At 41.1% G+C, this 21,706-nt stretch overlaps 1 long non-coding RNA gene across 1 annotated transcript; it reads left to right on the top strand.

Annotated features, from left to right (window-relative positions):
* Positions 1-275: 275 nt before the first annotated feature.
* Positions 276-11,067, top strand: LOC146831514 (uncharacterized). The gene is made up of 3 exons (XR_014961306.1): positions 276-364; positions 9,834-10,075; positions 10,475-11,067. It is a non-coding gene; the product is annotated as an uncharacterized LOC146831514 (long non-coding RNA).
* Positions 11,068-21,706: the final 10,639 nt, after the last annotated feature.

Below are 21,706 nucleotides of genomic sequence, written 5' to 3'. Positions count from 1 at the left end.
CTTAAGTCTGCCTCCAATTGTGTCCAACTGCATACCAATTTATTTGGTGTCTCCCATGTAGCCACCCCTCATTAATAAATGTTTCATATATGTAGTGTCCTGAGAAAAGACGCGACGCGACAATATACACATCGATTCATATGATGTGTTATTTTCCTCGTCCCCGACCTCACTCTCTACATAGTCAGGCAGTGACTCGGGGACAAGATGGCATGTAACCACGCCCCCAACATCATCATCGCGTCCGCTTACGCTGGGTCGCTTCCCGTTCATCTGCCTATACTAATGGCAGCTCCGGCAGCCCATTCACACAGTGGAAGCGGCGGAGACCGGGCACGAGGAGCGCTTGCCCTCGGTTCAGACGGTGAGTGTTTCCTAACCTTTAACTCTTAGTACGGCACCTCCGCATAATCCATGGTACGGCACCCGCAGCGTGCATTCTGATATGCGCGTGTGCCCGGCTTGGGATATTTTTGCCGGTCCTATATATCTGATATATCAGCACTCCGGATCCATTCGGGTTTCGTTTTTCGCACAAATGGTTTCTTTCTTTACAGACCCCTGAGCTGTATTTGATCAGTTTTGTAATATTAGGCGTCCTTTAACACTCATAGTACTACATTATTACCTATGGCTAGTTTCCCTTTATCATGTGTCTGTTACGGGTCCCATTAAATACAACTTTGGACCTTTGCTCGACGTCACATGTCATGACGTACTCTAATATGGGACCTAAGCCCCGTTTTCAGCGCTCTTTTAGCGCATTCCTATCCCTAGTAAAGGACATCCTTTCTATAGTAGGATATTATCACTGCCCTAGTTTGGGAACTATTTCCACACTCTAAGCCCTTGCCCCACTTCCTCTTGGCGGACGCCCTTACTCTACACTAATGGTTGTATCTTTGCCTTTCTCTTATGATTTTAGTTGGCTACCTTTTAGTATATTGGGCTGACTCCCCTTCCTCCATGTTGTTTACCCCGCTGCCTTAATCAAGATAAGAACTACACCTTACTTTGAGTGTTCCTGAAGTGTGGTGGTATAACCTAGCTTGGATTATCACTATTGACTGGGCTGTTTTCTGTTTTCTGTTTTTTAAGGTGTTTGCTATATGCATATGATTCACTTACTAGTAGTTTTTAGTTTTTATCTTCACTATACGTTTTTAGCCGTTAATATTCCCGTTGGAAGACCCTTCCTGTTTGTGAGGAGGTCTACAGCACAACCATTTCAGATATTTTCAAGCTGACATTATACTTCTTTCTGAAGCACCCGCCTTCTTTGAAGTGCACTTATTTATGTCGCTTCCCCTTGTCCTCCCCTCCCACCCCCTCCCCTTATGTCTCCCATGTGACTTAGGTGGAAAGGAAGGGTGATGTCCCTATTCGGGATTCCCCTTTGATCCTATTACCTCTTCCGATTCTGGAGGCTCATTTTGTTTGACGTATCACACAGGGATGCGTCACTACACACCATAGGTCCTGAAGAAGTGTTGCTCATACCTGGAGCCTCTATGACACGAAACATGTCGACCTGATACACTCCACTTGCCACCTTGGTACCTTAAGCCCTGTAGGTGGCATCACTGTTTTTACTGAGATCCAGATCTAATTCTGAATAAAGTTTTTCTATAGACCTGGAGCCTTTTTTAAATCACGCATTCACGTTACTCTACACATAACACTGACTGCCCATATACACCCTTCTCATACGGCGTTTTACAGATCAAAAGAACTCCGCCAAAGTAGCCACCAGGCCCGTTGGACATTGCAGCGCCGGTCCGACGAGGAGCGCCCAATGATGAAGCATGACACCCCTAAAAAGGTGTGTCAGGGCAACATGATCTGAAATTCAGATCTCCCAGCGACAGAGATTTCTAGGCATGCAGTGATATCTTTCACGTATATGCCATATATGCTATAAGAGAGGAACTGATTACCCTTTAAATGTCTTCCATAAATATGGCACCCTGAACCTCAGATCACGATGGAACTGAAGAAAGAAACGAAGAAGGTCTGGCCTGATGACCCCCTGGACCTGGCAAGAGAGACTGCATCGACTGCTGGACTGCACCTGCCGCAATTTGGGATAGCAAAGAAAGGACTGTACCTGTGTCACCTGGCTCATGGAAAAGTCACTCCCAAGCCCCAGATCAAAGAAGGGACTCCAAGGGTCAGTTGGCTGACCCCCTGAAACGAACACCAAAGCCTTCAGAGCTGAAGTAGCCCATTCCGGCAAGTCAGTAGCCACTTTCTTCAAATCGCTGCTGACCGTTGCTGGGCAATTCAAGGGACCTATCCTCAATGGCCAAAAGTAGCACCTGAGGCTACTGGACCCAGGATTGTCAGAGTCCAGATTGGTTGCCAAAGACAGACCCAGCCTTCAGCAAGGATACCACTGGACCCGCTGTGTACGGAGACCGGTAGCCCGGCCGCAGCTGGCCTTCTACTGGCTCAAATAGGACTTTGAGGGACACAAAACCCTTTGGCCAAAGTCGCCCCATCTTACCTTTGGTTCCAGGCATAATCGCAAGGACACCCCCGTCGACCGCACAGCACCCAGAGCATCTTTCAGCATCCTCAGCATCAGAAAAACTCCATTGAGCACATAACTGTCCAGCTCTGTCTTACTGGAATCCCCTTACCTTCTCCCTGCTAAATTTGGTTGCCCCACTTGGGCTGGTGTAGCGGAACACAACTCTATCAAACTTGTCAAAAGTTTCTAAAACTTATGGTTACCATTGCTTGTTTGCACCTTGGACTAAAAAGCAGAGATGTATCTATATTTCCGGAACCCTCCAGTGGATTTTACTCATCTTGGTATCAACAATTTATAAAAATATAATCTATTTTTATAAACTGGTGTCCAATTTCTTTTACGTGTGTGACTTTCTTATTTTGTTGTTTGGTACTTCTAAATGTGTTACACTAGTTCCTTTGTTTAAGCCTTACTGCTTGAAGCCACAGCTACCCAGGGTTAAGCTAGAGGTTTACAAAGGAGCCTGACTAGACCCGAGACAGTTTTTGTGAGTGTATTACAAGGTAAGTTTGCACTAAAATACCATATAATACACCACAGTCCTCACAATGATATACTTGATCTCTGGCATCTTCCATCACCATTTATCAAATCTTTCTTTTGGACAACATTCTTTTCTCTTTACACCCACAATTTAAAAATATTAATTCAGAAAATGTGAACAAGAGAAACAGAACAATTGCACAAATTAACACAATAATCACAGGTGCCTTCAACATGCCTCCACCTAAGCTATAAAACTACTCACCAACCTTGCTAAAACCCTTTCCAGTCTCTTTGGGACGCTCAGATAAAAATTCTTGTCCTGATGATGACCATGTAATTATACAAAGGTTGAAACACCGTCGATGCATATGTGGCTGTAACTAACGAAGGACGCATCGTCTTGCTTGTTGTTTCAGTTTTGTCCTGAACCTCTCCTGCTATGTAATCCCTTCTGTCTGGTTTTGCATTGCACAACATATTTTTCATGTACCAGTGTATGTTTCTGAGCGTATTGTCTTACATTGTTTTTTCTATTTATATATTGAATACATTTTATATCATTTTCAAATATTTCTCATATGGGTCTTTTTCTTCTATTTAGTCTTGTCACACAGTTTTTTTTTCTTTTAAGAGTTTAATTTGTTGTTATTGACTGTCTGTAAAATTGGTGTGTTCATGATATCTTGAACCGTTGTTAGAACTACATATTGATTGCCCCTGGTTCAGGTGTACAGGGCTGCCCCTGTTGTTGCTAATGAACCTTGTGGAAAGCCATTCTTTGAAATCTCCTCCACTTCAAAGGCTTATTTGATTATAAGTACTAGGTCTCTGACCCTAGCAAATCGGACACTTCTGGACCTACGCCTGAACCTCTGTCAGTAGAACTGCTGTGTGGCTCAAAGGAATCAACTGGACTGCTGATCTGGAAGGCCTGCTGATTGCTGATCCCTGACTCTGCCAAGTGAGAGATGGACTTCTTCCAAGTGATCTCCAAGGGCTTGTTGGCTTGTCTCCTATTGCTTCAGTCTCCATCTCTACCCCTGCTCCTGTGCCTGACTTACTGGAAGTGGTCCAGGTACTTGCATCACAGGTGGTGATGCATCTCCTGTCTGCTTGTAGCAGAACCGGCGCATTGACCTGGTAGCGGGAGTAGAATTGGCACATCCCTTCAGAATCAGTGCGTTGCCTCCAGAATTCGACTCATAAACAGTGTATCGTGAGATCAACCCATCCTCTTGACTGCATGGCAGAATCCGGCCACTCTTCGGAGCTGGCGCCTCACCTTCACTGCGTGGAGAAGATAGGCGCATGTAGCAGCTTGCAACTAGGAAAGGTACTTTATTCACCATGACCTGTGTGGGTCCTGTAGTCGGCCAGCTCTCCATCGATGTCGGCCTGAACTTTGGCTTTGCTCCAGTCCAGTGTGACTTAAAGTAACCTTTTTAGCGCTATTTGCTTCTAAGCACTCTTCAAAATTCAATGTTAACTTCTACAAATTGGATTTTTGTTGTTTTGGTCTTATTTTATTTATAAAGTCATGCTTTATTTTTCAAAACTGTTGTGGAGTCTTTTGTGGTGTTTTCACTGTCTAACTGTATAAGTTATTGCACAAATATTTTACACATTACCTTCTAAGTGAAACAAGCCTGCTCTGTTCCAAGGTACCAGAGGGTGAACAAAGGAGAACTTAGGTTGTGTTGTGACTTACGCTGATTAGGATTTTGGTCTCTACTTGGACAGGGTGCATACCTCTGCCAACTAGAGACCAGATTTCTAACAGAAGGGATACAATGACCTCTTAGGCCTGGTGGGGCTTGTCAGAGAGACTACCCCACCCACAGGCCAAATACAATTTTCTTTTAAATTGTACAGAAGAGCGCTGGGTGGGCTAGGGCCTGGGGTGTTGGTACATTGTAAAAATAAACAAGCATTTGCATTGCAATAGGTCTCGCATTATTAAAATTTGAGCTATTGCTGTTGCATAATTTAGCAATGCCACCGAACTACAAGATTATAATCTTGCAGCATTCCATTGTATTCCCTTTTCTTTTTTATGAACAAGTTTGCTTTTCTTGGTGAGACTGCCTTCCAGTACATATGTAAGAAATAGCACATTAGCAGACATTTGAAAAACTGTTTCTCGAAAATCACTAGTGAATAAAAAGATTTCAACTCGCTAAAGAAGTTCTTACTTGTCAGAAAAGGCTGACTTCTGACACAATCATTCATATCAAACAACCATAAACATGTCAAGAAATCAAATTGTGTTGCATAAAAAATGCATAACTAAAACCATAAGTAGTGGCGTATAGAACAGAATATGGGCCATAGAAAATCACGCACAATTATGTGTCACTTGTAAATGCCTTTAATTTGACATGTATGCCACGGAGAATAACTCCTGTGTTGACAGTCCCTCACTTTCTTAGCACTCTGTTGATTCCAAAGGTGAACACACCTGCATGTGTCAGCTCGATACAATGTAGAAATAGGAATGGCTATTAATATTTGGACTGGAAAAACTTTGGAGTCTAAAACACATCCAAAATGTGTGTGGGAGTGTTTCACCACCGCGGTTTTAAAAACATGGACACAGACCCACATCTGACAGCATCAGTAGTCAATAAAAGATAACATGTATGTCAAGCCTGGACATATTTCACTAAGTGTGTAGTCAGACAACTTACACATTAGAGCCATTTATTAGAAGATATGTATTCTCAACTGTTTGGCTCCATACACACATATTTAAACAACATTTCAGAGATTAGATGATCATCCAGACAAAAAAACAATCTACATTGCAGACAGTAAACAGTAGAGCACAACAAAAACAAACTGCGTCAGGTCCAAGATTCAGAGGGAAAACACCTAAACATACATATTCGTCAGAAATATGCGCACTATTGCGTAGAATGGTACATACATTATTTATATTGCTCTTTGTGGTTTTCATATTAATAAACTCCTTTCCTGTGCAGTTTCCCTGGCTGGCAGCCGTTAGCACTGCAGTGTCTGAAATACGTTATTTGTCCTGCTATGTTTGAAACCCCAGGTAGGTGTAACTAAATACAAGGGAATAAATCGGTGAGAACTCTAGCTCTGGTGCTGCCTACCCGTGCCTAAATAGTATGCTTCTGGAATGGATGGACACCGAATACGTGTGTCTAAAATACTGTGCCATTGGATATGCTACCCCCTCGCGCGCCCTCCTCCCCAAACACGCTGTGCACACCTGAGGTGCGCAGAGTTCCAATCAATCAATCCAATGCAAAATTGTAAGCAGAGTTGTGGTCTATTTGTTTATACAGTCACAAAAGAGAACAACGGAAAATCATTCCCCAGTCACGACAGAAAATCTCGTTGAGTCACTCGTATAAGAAAAATCAGTAGAATAATATTTAAAGTGTAACATGACCGGCTCTGCTTAAATACCCGGCCCTGACGTGGCTGAGTAAACCTTTCTGGCACTCTTTGGCCCAGGGGAATTCGCCACGCATTGATTTCCTTCATTTAGTGTTTGTAACCCACAGCAGCCGGCCTGGAATCTCACACTAACAAGAAGAGATGGGTGGGTGAAAAAAACTCTTCTGTTTAGAAAACAGAAATTAACCCGAATTTAAGTCACACAAGAAAAGGCTGCGAGGAAATGCCTACTTTAACCTCCTTGTGTCGCGCTACTGTAAACGCCGCCTATTTGCGGTTGACTATTCAATAAAGTGTCTGTGTTCCGCTATAAGCATGTGCTAATAGTGGAAAGTCTAGAGGGGCTGGGGTGACAGGGTACCACTTAGTGAGGCGACCGCAATGCACGGGAATTAGGACAAAGGAAGGGCACGTGTGCATGACGTAAAGGGTTATATAATGAATGTGCAGCTTTAAAAAAAGAAACCAAGAACGAGCCTAGACACCAATAGGGCATGGGCGGAGCAACGCGCCCGCCTTTGGCCTATTGTGTGCTATCTTTAAAACAAACACGCAGACAAAGGCCAATAGCAGGCCACAAAAGTAAAAACACACGCACGAGCGTGTACAATTCCAGGGTCCGTTTTGAAACCCCAGACAAAAGGACTCTCGCTGCGCGAGCAGTGCTAAGCACTGCATCCCTAGGCGCGAGACCTAAAAAGTAAAGAAGATGTGCACACTCCCCTCCCTAAGCCATTTAATGGCCCAAGGTACTCCATTCCCTAAAGCCTGACACATATATTTAAAGGGATTGGCGTGAAGCCCTCCTCAATGAACTATCTAAAGTCCCTGTGGACCCATCGGCAGGGTACCCTGCTAACACCTTACTTACGGGGACCCCATTCTCTATGACTCTCAGGAAGCACTTCAACCATCAGAATTGCTCCTGTCTGGCAGAAGCAAAAGCTGCTCCCACCGGATGGGAGCAAACTACTCAAGCCGACTCCCGCCACTCCCAGGATGTGTGCTGGCAGGAAAGATGATGGAAGATGGAGGGGTCACGGGGTCCACAAGTCTCACTCTGTGGCCCCCCATTGGACAAAATGATGTAGGTGCCCAGGTGGGTCCAAGGCACCCACCAAAGACAAAGTAAGGTTGGTCCCCCCCCCCACTCCCATGTTGTGTGCTAGCTGGGGAGCTGGCGAAGTCGCTGAAGCCCTGGGGCTCCCCCCACAGCCCCTATAAAATAAAACAAGCAGTGGGTGTCTAGGTTGGGATCAGGACACCCACAAAATATTTTTTTTTAAAACAGGACAGGAAGGAATAATAAATCAGCAGCGGGAGCTGCTACTTTATTATTCACTGCTCTTGGCAAAGAGTGCCTGATAATTCCCTTGATAGGCTAATTAACATATATTGCTGTTCATTGTGATGCCCCGATCTAGGCAGGAGCACCAACAGCATGTTATGTAAGTGTTATGGTTTCCTACAAGAAATGCAGCAGACCCACTGAAATAATTTTCCAAAATTAACTCTGTGTTTCCTGGGGTCTATATAACATGACTCTAGAAAAACCTGATGCTGTTTTTAAACATTCCCTGAGCTGTAGCTCTTACTGTTTGACTTCACAATGCAGGGACCCTTTGTTGTTAGTCAAATGGCTACATTATGTGGCTATGAGAGTGTAAAAGAAAGACTCACACAAGTTTAATGTTGTTTTAACTACAAATACATTATTTAATTGTTTTATGATGGTTATTAGAATAATGTCCTTACTTTTTGACAAAGTCAATAGGCTTGTCTTGTATGTTGATGTAGTCAACGCTTATCAAAGCCAATAGGTCTGCCTTTTATATATTTTGGTGGCTCTACATTTAACAAAGCCCTAGAAATTCACTGGAATAAAGAAAGGTAAAAGCGACAGTTGTAGTTAGGTATGGTAGGAAAAAAACCTAAATTAACTGAAAAAAACAAAGGTTAAAGTAATAGTATAGGTTGGCAAAACTGACACATAGAACGTAACATTTTAAGCTAAAGAAAATGAAAATCACTAGTTATAGTTAACTGAAGTACCTATAACTCACCCCGTGAAGTAATTATAACTTGTGCCCTTGCCATATATACTGCTAACAACCTCACGTTTTTTTGATAAACCTATTTTAATATTTTTCTTCATAACATTTAGCACAAAACTTTTCTGGTTCTGCACAATAGTAGCAATCATACACCACAGCATTACACTCTTAGTTGCAGCCTAGTCAATCATTGTTTTCAGGACCAAGGTATACCCAAGGTACACCTTTGCTTGATGACTGAAAAGACAAAATATACATATATTAGTATTTTCTTTGCTTATCCAATATGGGAAAATATGTTTTATGTTTTTCCTAATATATGTTGGATATGAATTAAAAGGGCTTGCTTGGATTTTTTATCTTGATATGTTTTGAGGTCAATCACACTACTTATTTCCACATATATTAAGCTGTTAAACTGAGTATATTATCTAATAAGTTTGGGTTTTTCCATTTCTAGATATATCAACCTATATCTGTTTTCTGCTTTCCTATATACTGTCCTAGGGAAGAGGGGCTCTACCCAGATAATTATAATTAGAGGGAATAACATTAGGGGTGGGTAAATGGGCTCAACACGTGTATACATGGTAACACTTATATCTTGTTTCTATGCAGGAATTGCATACAACTCGTTCTAGCAGAATATCAGTGAAAGACCTACGATAGTGACTCATCTCCTTTCCCCTTTCCTTGTTTTGTTTCCCCTCTTCCCCCATTCCCCCTGTGCTGGCTTTGACATTGTTGGGCTAGCTCCGGTGGGTGTGGGAAGTTGGGACCCAGCATCAGACCTTGCATCTCACTCCTGCGGAAACAACAGGTGAGCATTTACAACAAGCAGTGCATGATGGGGTGCAAGTTCTAGTCAGCTCAGTAAACTATAATTTCAGTTTTTTTATGTTAGTTTTTACCTCATTTCAACACCTAACTACACAGTCATTTTAAACTTGGTTTATTCTTTCTGTGAGTTGCTGAGTTTTTTTTTGTAACATACGATTTTATTGCCATACGCAAGTATACATTAATTTTAACCTTTGTTTTTTCATCAGTAAATTTCTGGGGGTTTTAATCTTATACAACCAACTTCCCTACTGTACACAGCCTTCGGCCCTGCGCAGTGACAGGTTGGTGGCAGGGTCTGGTATGTGCCCAGGTCTCTGCTGGCAGACAACCCCCTGCTACATACAGGTTCGGCCATGTGCAGCAGGGGTTGGCCGCAAGGCCTGGCCAGAGTGCAGCCTCGGTGGCCAACTACACCGTGAATGCCCCCAGTATACCAAACCCACCGTCTGTTTTATTTTTTGAATAATTTTTTTAAACATTTTTCGCAGGTACCGCTGTACTGTGAAGCTTGTGTGGCATCACTGGCAGGAGTTCTGAAGTACATCACAGGAGGGCAGTGCTGGATCCAGCAGGAGTACCGCAGTACTGGGGCCCCAATGTTTTTTTTTTTTTTTTTTTTTTTTTTTTTTAACATTTGGTCTCCGGGGGTAAAAAAGTTTCTGCAACGTAGGGACACAGTTCCTGGGTCCTGTAATGATTGCCACAACATTTTCTTCCAAGTAGTGCTGGAGTGGGTAGTATAAAATTTTGTATACCCCCCATTCTGCATGTTTACATTAATCTGAATAATCAACTAATAGTAATATTATTAATTCGTTTGAAGTGAAAACTCACCAATTATATTAACAAAAGAATTACACGTGGGATTTGCATTTTGCATGGCTAAACTAATTTTATACTAATATATGTACGCATACTAATGGTAGAAAATTAGAATATTGCATGATATATGTTGCTTTTGTGATGTAATTGTAAGTTGCACCAGATGACATCACTGGGTGAAAATAAACGCTTTGAATGTTGCTATTATGCTAGATAATTACTTACACATAGGGGAATTAGTGAGGGTTTAACATTTTATTAGCCATTTCCATGTTTTAATTACGTTTTTGTGTTTGTTTTGCTTAAGTTGACCATTTGGGCCTTCATAAATATGGCTGACTGAGACGTACGACGCGACTGCTGCTGTCTCACGAGGTTTTGGGTGAAGTGCGCATGCGTCACCGCCAGCAACAATGGCCTCGTCCTGACCCCAGGCAAGATGTACCCACCAAGGACACCCTGGGAGCTTCGGCAAAATCACGAAACAAAGGACTGTCTTTAAAACTCGAACCAGCAAGTGCGATGACTTCATCTTACGGACTATGTGAGAACTTTACCGAGTGACCCCAAATCCACCAATGAGGAATGTCTAAAACTCATTCTTGATACATTTTGACATTAAAATCATTATAAAAAGACGGTAGAATGGTGAGGAAAAAGCTTGTCGTTCGATTTGTCTTGCTGCGAATTTCCTGATGTTATGCTGACGGAGAGGACGGTGACACTGCTGGACAGCTGTTATCCTGAATCTTTGAGAGACTGAATTGCGGCCTGACTTTGATGAATTTAAAGATTTTCCACAACTTGACTGACTTAGAGGACGACTAATAGCCAGATTAGGTAAATCTGATGTTCTGCGGTTTGGACGATGATTTTCTAACAATTTGCAATTTAATTAGATAAACGATGCTTTGATTAATAGACAAATGTGTTGTGTTGATTATTTGAAGAAATTAGATTAAGAGAAGAGCATAAATAAAGAATTGAATTACTTCAAATTACAAAATCAATTAACTGATTCATCGCCAAATGAGGGGAATATCACGAGATTTGAAGCAAATAAAGGCAATCAATGTATATTGGGGTTTAGGTGAAAAGATATTCCTTTCATGTCAGCGTTTGGAAACTTATACCTCTAGGGAAACAGATCAATGAAGTGTGAGTGTTGGTGTTATGGGCCCCACCAATGAATGTATTTGAGTGAATGTGTTATTGCGATATTTGGTCCGTGACGAAGGAGGAATTAGATATTCCACGCTGCAGCAGTTATACTGGTAGTAGGATGATGGTTGTTATTGTTTTGGTTTGGTGAATATAGCTTGTACATTGCTTATTGATTATTGATTGATATTGGTATATGTATTAACACTCTATGTTGAGTCGCGTCGAGTTCTATGTTGTTTGCACGGCTTCTGGGATGTAGGAAGTCGCAGTTTGTAACGGTTCTGTAGTAGAGCAGAGGTAAGCGCTGCTCTCGGGAAAGACGGAATTGTTGTTGCCCTGTAGGTACACAGGGAGAAACGTGTAACGATTGAAATTGCACGACGCATTGTCTGGGTTCGATTCGGTGACATCGTCGTGTGTTGCCATTAGATACATTTTCTGTGGGAGAGAAGTGTTTATGATAGCGAAGGTCATCTGTGAAATTTTGGTCTTAAGTACCAGGAGTCCAAATGGCATTCCGATAACGCTTATCACTGGAAAGGTAACGGGTGTTCTCTGAGCTTGCTACAAGGATAAAGTAGAGGGAATTGCTACTTTGTTAACGTATGTCATAATTCTGTAGTAGGACAGACTGTTCGCGGGAAAGACAGGATTCTGTGTTAATGTACTACATTTTCTCGTATGAAAGTGTGTGAATGTAAAGGCATTCAGGGTAATTGTGAAACTCTAGTTTTATTTCTCAGGAGCATTGGGTCTCCAACTATGTGTCTTGATTCTGGAGAAACGGTTAGCTAATGCTTGTTAGAAGGGTATGGTAGAGGGATGTGCTACTTTATCAACGGAAGTAACGATTCCGTAGTAGGGCAGAGATAAACGCTGCTCTCGGGAAAGACGGAATTCTCGTGAGAAAGGTCTATTGCTATTCCTTGGTTAGCGAAGCGGACAATGGTGGTGTTTTTATGTTGTTACTAACGGAATTGTAAATTCGAAACAAAACTTACCTTTTGTAAAGGCTGGGTAGACAGGAGCAGGAGCTGCAGCAGCGGCTGTTGACGTCAGAACGACCGCGCTGGGATTGGCCAGTCAGTCAGAAACGATGAACGCTCCGGATTGGTGTGTTAGAATACGCCGCGCTAGGAGTGGAGAAGCACAGGGTGACATAGATGCTCCATATTGGTGCGTTAGTGTGAGTCGCGCTGGGATTGGAGAATTGCAAAAGTGACATAAACGCTCCGGATTGGTGCGTTAGTGTGAGTCGCGCTACGATTGGACAGAATAGCGGTACAGTTGTAAGGAGAGACTAGCGATACACGGAAGACAGGAAAATGTATTACGATCCACCAGAAAAGGAGAAAAAGTCCTGGTTTGGTAAAATTAAAAAGTGGTTTAAAAAGGACAAACCAATTGTAACTAGAGAAGGAGAGTTACTTCCTTCACCGAAAACCCCTGCATCCTTTATGGTTGCGAAATATAGATATCACACCTGTATTTGGTTAGATAATTGGGTCAAGTATACTGAAAAGGACGGAGTGTTGGCTTTTCCAGAACATGTTTCATTTAATTTGGCATTTTTGAGAAGTTTAAGAGAGAAAATGATGAATTTAGAACCAAGACCTAGACCGACACAATTTGAAGCATTTACAGAATGCGAAGATGAGATGCATGACCGAGAAAGACAGAGAAGTGGCGGAAGGTATAGGTACATGTTTGGTAGGTCATACGGGCATGAGACTCATGATGATCGAATGAGAAGGTGGCGGAATGCGAGTATGACTGAGGGTTTGTTTCCCGTAAGAGCTGCAGGAGAGAATGAAGGAAGAAAGTGCGTAGAAAAGAGACCTAATGTGGAATCGAGAGGGTATGGAGTGAATGAATCAGAGGATAATGTTCTTGATGATATGTTCTAAAAAAAATCCACCCTATATCGGCCTGAACCAGAAATATTAACCCCAAGTGCCCCAATGAAAGAAACAGTACGAATCATAAAATCGGAACCAGAGTTTCAAGATTTGGGAAAAAACTACTCCATTAGAGAGGTAGGAAAGAAGTACGGAGGTAAAATAAAAGATGAAAATTCAGCAGAACCAGCAAAGACGACCCTAGAATTAACAGAGAAAATAAGAGAATTGACCAAAAATCTGGAAGCTGTAACAGTCCCAGTAACGATAGGTCCAGTAATGCCTATTTTTGATAAACAGAAAGATAGCGAACATTGTTTAACGGTCCCTTATAAAAGTAATAAACAGGTTGAACAACCAAGAATGAGTCAAAATGATAATCCATGGAGACAGACAATAAGTATGATTGAACCAAATGTTACAAATAACCCATTTGTAGGCCAGAACTGTGCAGAAAAGCATATGACAACAGTAGAGTCAATATTAGAAACACAAAAGGATTTTGGACAAGGAAATGTAGAGAAGTCAGTAGGGCCATGTACAGAGGAATTAAGTGAATGGTTGAGAAGCTTGCAGAAGAAAGACAAAGAATCTCAGTCAATAGATGTGGCTAAACTACGAATGGTACTGGAAGATTTAATAGTAGGAACTATCCCTACGGAAAAGTTAAAAACCTACCAAGGTGAGGCGTTGTTATTTCTGTGTAAAAGCATAACGTGGAGAGCAAAAAGTCTCCATGAATGATTAGAAGAAGTGGCAAATGAAATGGGTATAGATATTGAAAAGGTAAAAGCACTACAGAAACCATATCGGGTAGATTTCACTGAAAAAGACATTGAAAAAATGAATACCACAGGACGAATGAGTCAGATTAAGGAAATAATTATTTTGTTGAGAAAATGGGGAGATGTGGACAAATGGAAAAGTAGATGGTATCGAAAACAAGATGATGTTTCAGATAAAACCTTTTCAGCTTTCCCTGTTAGAGAAAAAGAGAAGGTGGTAACAGAATGCCCTATGAGAGAAATTCCAGGAGGATATGTACATGTCCCATTGACTAGGCAAGATATTTTGTCATTTACAAATGACTTCCCTCGACTACGTGAAAAACCCGTCGAGTGGTATAAACAGGTGGACAGATTTGTAAAATTGTCCAAAGTATTGTGGCTAGACCTAAACAGCCTGTTTGACATAATAGTACCAGCAGATCTATGGACAGAGTGCAAAATCATGATAGATTGGCCGACACAACAATACCCAAGGGATCCAAAAACAGGGGCTCCAGACCCCGAGGTAATGAAGAAATATGAACAGGTTATGGCATTTCTGAAAAACAAAGTACTTCCTAAAGAGACAGACTGGGTAAAAATTGACAGAACACATCAGGAAAGCAAAGAGTCAGCACACGCATATTATGAGAGGTTAATTTTGGCCTTTAAACAATTTAGTGGGGACGTAAATCTAAGTGACAAGGATCTAAGTCATTTTGTATACAGGTTTGTATATGGTCTTCGTCCAGAAATTAATGAGTTGATAAAACAGCATACCGTAGACTGGCAAAATAAGAAAATAGACGAAGTACTGAGACATGCTAAATATTTCAGTGATGAGATTGAAGCAAAACAGCGAAAATTGAAAGAAAAGGCTATGTGGGCACAAGTAAAGGTAGCGGAGAGACAGGAAGCTCAATTAGCAGAACAAGCAGGATCAAAACAAAAATATAATCCTGGGAAAGGTAAAGGAAATATCGAGGAAGCTAAGAAGAAATTTCCGTGTCATAATTGCGGTAGGATAGGGCATTGGAAATCCGAGTGTAAATTTCCCCCGAGTACTAACGATGAAAATGCATCATTGAATCCACAGGTGCAGAATGAGGTGAGTGGTCAACCGCAGCGACAGCAGCAGGTTGTAACACAACAGAATCAGGTACCAAAACCACCTTTTCCACAGAACAAAAATTCCCAGAAGTATAGTAAGGAAACAGGATTCTACAACGAAGAACAGGTAAATAAACCACCGCGCGCTAGCGCTGCTTCGCAGTATTGGCTGCAACGGGATGAAAGTGATTCAGAAGAGGGTTATTGACGGTGCCGAAGTGAGGAAGAGGAGTGCGTACTTGGCGCAACTCTAGAAGTAGACCAGACAGGCCCATTTGTAGATGGAAAAGTTAATAATGAAAATATTACTTTCCTAGTTGATACTGGTGCTACTCGATCAACTGTTAGATCAGCTGATGTCAAGAATCTTCCTCTCTCGGATGAAACGATCCAAGTAGTTGGTGTATCCAACAGACAGATTAAAACTTACCTTACAGAACCAGTGAAGGTTAGCATAGGGACATTTTCTGAAATGCACCGCTTTGTCGTGTGTGACACCAGTCCTGTGAACTTGTTAGGTAGAGATTTGTTGTGCAAGACGAACTGCACTATATTTTGTACCCCAGATGGAATAGCATTTGAAACGCCAGATGATGATGTGCTGTACAAAATGACAATGGCAAACAGGGAGAAGGAGGTTACTGGAACCTATGCTGTATTTAAACTTGACGAATTACCTAAAGAATTAAAACAATCTGTTAAAGCAGAAGTTTGGGATTTCACCGGAGAAGATTTAGGATTAATGAGAAATGTAGATCCAGTAAAAATAACAGTAAAAGAAGGAGTAAGTTATCCAGATGTCCCTCAATATAAATTGACACCTGAAATATTTGAAGGAGTTACTCCTGTGATTGAAAAAATGATAAAACAAGGTATTTTGAGAGAAATAATGAGTAGTCCATGTAATTCACCAATAATGGGACTGAAAAAGCCTAGTGGGAAGTTCAGGATAGTACAAGATCTGAGAAAGATAAACAAAATTGTTGTATCATGCTGTCCCATTGTACCGAATCCATCTGTGATTTTATATCAGATTCCCCATGACGCAGAATGGTATACAGTGATTGATCTATGCCATGCTTTCTTTTCCATCCCATTGCACCACGACAGTCAGCAAATTTTTGCATTTCGTTTCGGTGAGCGTATTTTGGCTTGGTGCCGAATTCCACAGGGGTATACAGAAAGCCCCTCAATATTTAATCAGCTATTGAAGAAGTTCTTGGAAAATCTAGAAATGCCAGAAAATTCAGTGTTAGTTCAATACATCGATGACCTACTTGTGGCATCGAAAACCCGTGAAGCTTGTGAGGTAGACACGATAGCCTTGCTGAATCATTTGGCAGATGGAGGACTAAAAGTGTCATCATCGAAATTACAATTTTGTAAGAAGGAAGAACAATATTTAGGACATAACATTGAAAAACGACTGAGAAGAATAACAATAGACAGAATCAGGATCATAAAGAGAATGAGTCCACCTATGAACCAAAGAGAAGTGAGAATGTTTCTGGGAATGGTTGGATATTGTCGTCAATGGATCAGCAATTATTCGTTGATCGCAAAACCGTTGGTACGACTGACAAGAAGTGATGTGAAAGATCCCATTGAGTTGAATAAAGAGGAATTGGCAGCATTCAAAAGATTGAGAGATGGTTTGTGTGAAGCACCTGCATTAGGTATGCCTGACTATGAAAAGGAATTTTAATTGTATTGCAGTGAGAGAAATAGATGTGCACTCTCTGTTCTAGTACAGAAGCATGGAAAACTGAGGAGACCAATTGCATATTTTTCATCAATGTTGGACCCAGTAGCTGTAGTCCTACCTGGGTGTTTGAAAGCAGTAGCTGCTACATGTCGAAGTTTGGAACAGAGTGAGGGAATTGTGATGGGATATCCCGTGAAAGTGTTTGTACCTCATGATGTGGCGATCCTTTTAACAAGGAGTCGTACTCAGTATATGACACATAGTCGGCTGACTAAGTATGAAACGGTCATATTAGGTGCAACAAATGTAAGTCTTGTAAGATGCGTGAATGTGAATCCTTCAACATTGTTGCCTGATGCAGAGAATGTGGAAGTAAGAGATGAAGCAGATCATGACTGTCTGGATGTACTTGATTTCTGTACAAAACCACGACCTGACATAAAAGATGAACCATTACCAGAAAGTGATTTTGTTATGTTTGTCGATGGATCTTGTTTGAGGACAGATGGAGTGTTGAGTGCAGCATATGCAGTATGCACAGTCGCAGCAGTAATGGAAGCATCCTATTTGAAAGGATTAAAATCGGCCCAAGTAGCTGAACTTTTGCTTTGACGAGAGCATGCAAGATTGGGAAAAGTGAGAGAGTGACTGTGATAACTGATAGCCAGTATGGCTATGGAGTGGTCCACGACTTCAGCCAGATATGGCTGCAGAGACGATTCTTAACCTCAAGTGGAACTCCCATTAAGAATGCTGAAGTGGTTGGAAAGTTGCTTGAGGCGATACAGCTGCCTAGGCAATTGGCTGTTGTAAAGTGTGCTGCCCATAGTCGCAGTGGTGATTATATCGCTACTGGAAATAAATTTGCAAATGACATGGCGCAATACTTTGCACGAAATCAGAATTCAATCAATCGGGCTTAGGAAAAGGAGGTGATTTCTTGCTCTTTGATGTTTACTAACACTGTGGGAACATGGGAAGAAGTAAGACAATTGCAGGAAGAAGCAGGAGAGGAGGAAATAAAGCAGTGGGTAAAAAGCAGGATGTGCACCAAGAGAGAAAGATCATGTGTGGGTCTATCGAGATGAAAGACCAGTCATGCCTGATAGCATGATGTCTGTCATGGCACGGATGTATCATGGACAGGGACACATAGGGAGGGACGCTATGATCAGGTCCTTTAAGCAAACCTGGTATAATGCAAAGTTCAGACTTGTAGCAGAAAGTCTTTGTCAGAGATGCCTAATATGTCAGCAATACAATCCAGGAAGAAAGACAGTAGTGAGTCTAGGAACAATAGGTCGAGAAGGAGGGCCTTTTACCAGAATGCAAGTGGATTTCATTGAAATGCCTCCCTGTAACAGGTTGAGATATGTCTTGGTTATGGTCTGTCTATTTTCCAGATGGATAGAGGCATTTCCAACAAGAAGAAATGATGGGATGACGGTGGCAAAATTACTTTTGAGGGAATTTATCCCTAGATTTGGGTTCCCAGTGACAATTGAATCAGACCGAGGAGGACATTTTCATAATGAGGTCATTAAATTGATTTGTGAAGCATTGAATGTACAACAAAAACTACATTGTGCCTACCGACCAGAGGCTTCTGGTGTGGTGGAACAGATGACTGGTACTATCAAAAACAGAATAGGGAAAATGTGTTTAGCCACAGGTATGAAATGGCCTGATGTCTTGCCTCTAGTACTCATGACTATTAGATCAATTCCAGACAGAACTACAGGGTTAAGCCCCCATGAAATCATCATGGGACGAGCCATGCGCCACGTGTTTATACCAGTCAACAAGCTGGAGACTATAACTGATGACATGGTGTTGGAATACTGTAAAAGCCTGGCTGACGCAGTTCATTCTGTGTTTCATCAGGTTGGAACGGATGCCACCATCCTTAAAAAGAAGCCAGCCCATGATCTAAGCCCAGGGGACTGGGTAAGGATAAAAGTCCACAGAAGAAGAAACTGTTTGGTTCCCAGGTGGGGAAACCCAAGACAAGTCATCTTGACCACAACAACAGCTGTGAAGTGTGCTGGATTGAAGAACTGGATCCATGCAAGTCATACTTTGAGAAATCTAAATCCAGTAGACAGCACAGAAAAGGAGTATTTTAACGAATCAGAATCCAGAGTCAGATGACGGAGAGCCAAAAGACAAAGAAAACCCTGAAAGGGGGGAAACGGAACCAAGTTTAACTTTTGTCCCCAGAAGTAATTCCCTGAGGAGATGGTTACAGATTTCTGATACCAGTTCAGACTCAGAGACAGAACAAAGAGCATAATCTTCCAGGAAAGAACAAGGAAAGAACAAAGAAAAAGACAGTGAAGAGACGATAAAAGAGATTCATGAGAAGGAAGTGCCAGATGAAAGATTGAGAGAAATTCCACCTGAAACAACACCTTTAGATGGACAGGTGCCAGATACAGAGAGAGAGGGAAAGATTATTGCGGAAGACCACCGAGGAGGTGTAGGGAACTCCAACATTCAGTTAGAAGCAGGACAAGTAGTCAGCAGGAAGATTGCATGTCGGAGATTCTAGGAGGGACAGAAGTAGGGAAAACAAAAGAAGTGGTGGAAAAAGAAACTGTTGAGAGTAAAAAGTAAGTGGAAACAGAGTCAGAGGAAAGCGAAGATGAGATACCTGAAGGTCGAGTTCTAAGAAAGAGAGCTTGGAGAACTGAAAAGAACGATAAAGGGAGTAAATTGAAAAGAACTGCAAAAGATGACGTTTGGCAGAATAAAATAAAATGATTGAGATATCGACTGACACGAGTAAATTCACCAAGGGCTGAACAGGTGAATGAAGTGACGAGTGAGAAATCAAAAGAAGAAGAAACAATTGTAGTTAAAGAAAGCAGAAGAACAAGGAAACCTAACCAGAAGTATAAATCACAGGAATGGACGTATGTGGCCCTGCCTGAAGTAAAAGAAGAGGTGGATAGCCAAGGAAATCCAGAGGTGGTTGTACCGGAAGTGGTTGAAGAAGACGAAGAATCAGAAATCCTGAGAGTTATCCGATATTGGAGAAGTAGCGGATGTTCAGGGCATTCTGTATACCGAAAATAAAGGAAAAGTGAAAGATGATGAAATGCCAAACTGAATGAGACAAGAAAACTATTGATGGAAAGACAATAAAATACTGAAAAAGACAAATACTGGTAGAACCAAGTAGGTGCTTAGAGCCTTGGGTTAGAATAACTAGTTGTGAAGTAGAAGAGGCTAAGTCAAAAGACACGGTCCATTTTAGCTAAGATGGCAAACATAGATAGTAGCAAAGGTAGATGTACATTTTTGAGGAGATGGTGTAAAATGTGTTGTTGTTTTACAGGATTATTAATGCTTCTATGGAGTATACTTGCTCTACTGATCTCATTTAAAGTTACTATATATACATTAGAAGGACATAGTGAAAACATAACTAATATAGAAAAGATTCAAAAGGTAGTTCCGACTAGAATAGATAAAAACTATTTACATAAAGACAGGTCTATAACTGATTTTTCGAATAATGTGTTTTCAAAATTGTTGTATGAATATGTAAAGACAATGGACGAAAGGGACTGCTATGTCTGCATGCAGTTACCTGCCTCTGTATCGGAGGGAGTGACTTATCACCACCTTCCAGTAACTTATGGAATAACATGTAGTGTAATAGCTAGTTTATTTTATCAAACAGGTAAATTAGAGTATTATTTTTCAGATGTAGATACTATATTTTCACAAGTACTGTCAATTAACAAACTAAACAAGGTAAAACCTGCAAAGGTATTAGGTGAATTTTTCTTAGAGACTAAAGAACTAACATTAGAATACATATTTAGAAATAATTTGACTTGTAGTTTAAAGAAAGAAGAAAAGATATTTTTAGATATGGTTGAAGAAAGGAGATTGAAAATGCAAAGAAAGGCTTCAGAAGGAAAAGTGGAGAAGACAGTCTGGGATGTAGAGATGGAAAAACACTTGAAAGGGGAAACAAGTCCAACTATGGCTTTAGATTGGCCTCAGAAAGGGAAATTGTGTATTAGAAGGAATCAAACAGCATATGATAATTATTTTGTAGGGAATAGCGAGTGCCATGATACATATCGAATCATGGGTGGATGGGGATTTAAAGGTGGAAAAGATCCAGTTTTTCCTGGACTGTATTTCATTTGTGGGAACAGGGCATATTACCGTTTGCCAGACCATTGGTATGGCACATGTTATGTAGGCCTGGTTTTTCCAAATATTTTTCATATGGATAGAGGAGAAGATGGTGTACATAGTTTAGGTAGTTATTTAGCACGTAGTAAGAGAGAATCTTGGACAGAAATTGTGGGTGACATTTTTCGAGCATTGATACCAGCAGTGGGAATATCTCTGAATGCAAACAAAATTAGAAGACTTTCAACAGTAGTGGATTGCTTGTCAACAAGCACCGCTGGAGGTTTCTTATTGGTAAATACTGAAATGGTTGCCATGCATGCTATGGTAATGCAAAATCGACTTGCCCTTGATATATTATTGGCAAAAGAGGGTGGAGTCTGTGGAATGCTGAAAGTTCAACATTGTTGTACTTACATTCCTGACGAAAGTAAAGATTTGAAAATTTATATTCAAAATATTACAGAATTGCATGACGAAATTGCACCACTGGAGGTTGAAGGTGTGTGGTAAAAGATTGGAAAGAAGTTATCAGCTATTAAAGATTTCGTAGTAAAACTAGGTAGTACATTTTTAGGTAAGATATTATTTCCATTAACATGTGTGATTTTCATAGTATTAATAATTGGATTAGGATGTATTTGTCATAAAAAGGATAAAAATCTGAAAAAGTTTAGAAGAGAAAATTTAAGGAGAAGAGATAAGAAACAAGAAAGAGAATTTGAAGAAATAGAATTGGA

This window comes from Triturus cristatus, chromosome 5_1 (genome assembly GCF_964204655.1).
Source record: "Triturus cristatus chromosome 5_1, aTriCri1.1, whole genome shotgun sequence".
Classification (NCBI taxonomy): domain Eukaryota; kingdom Metazoa; phylum Chordata; class Amphibia; order Caudata; family Salamandridae; genus Triturus; species Triturus cristatus.
The sequence above is the reverse complement of the archived record's forward strand: the minus strand, read 5'-3'. Positions and strand labels throughout refer to the sequence as shown.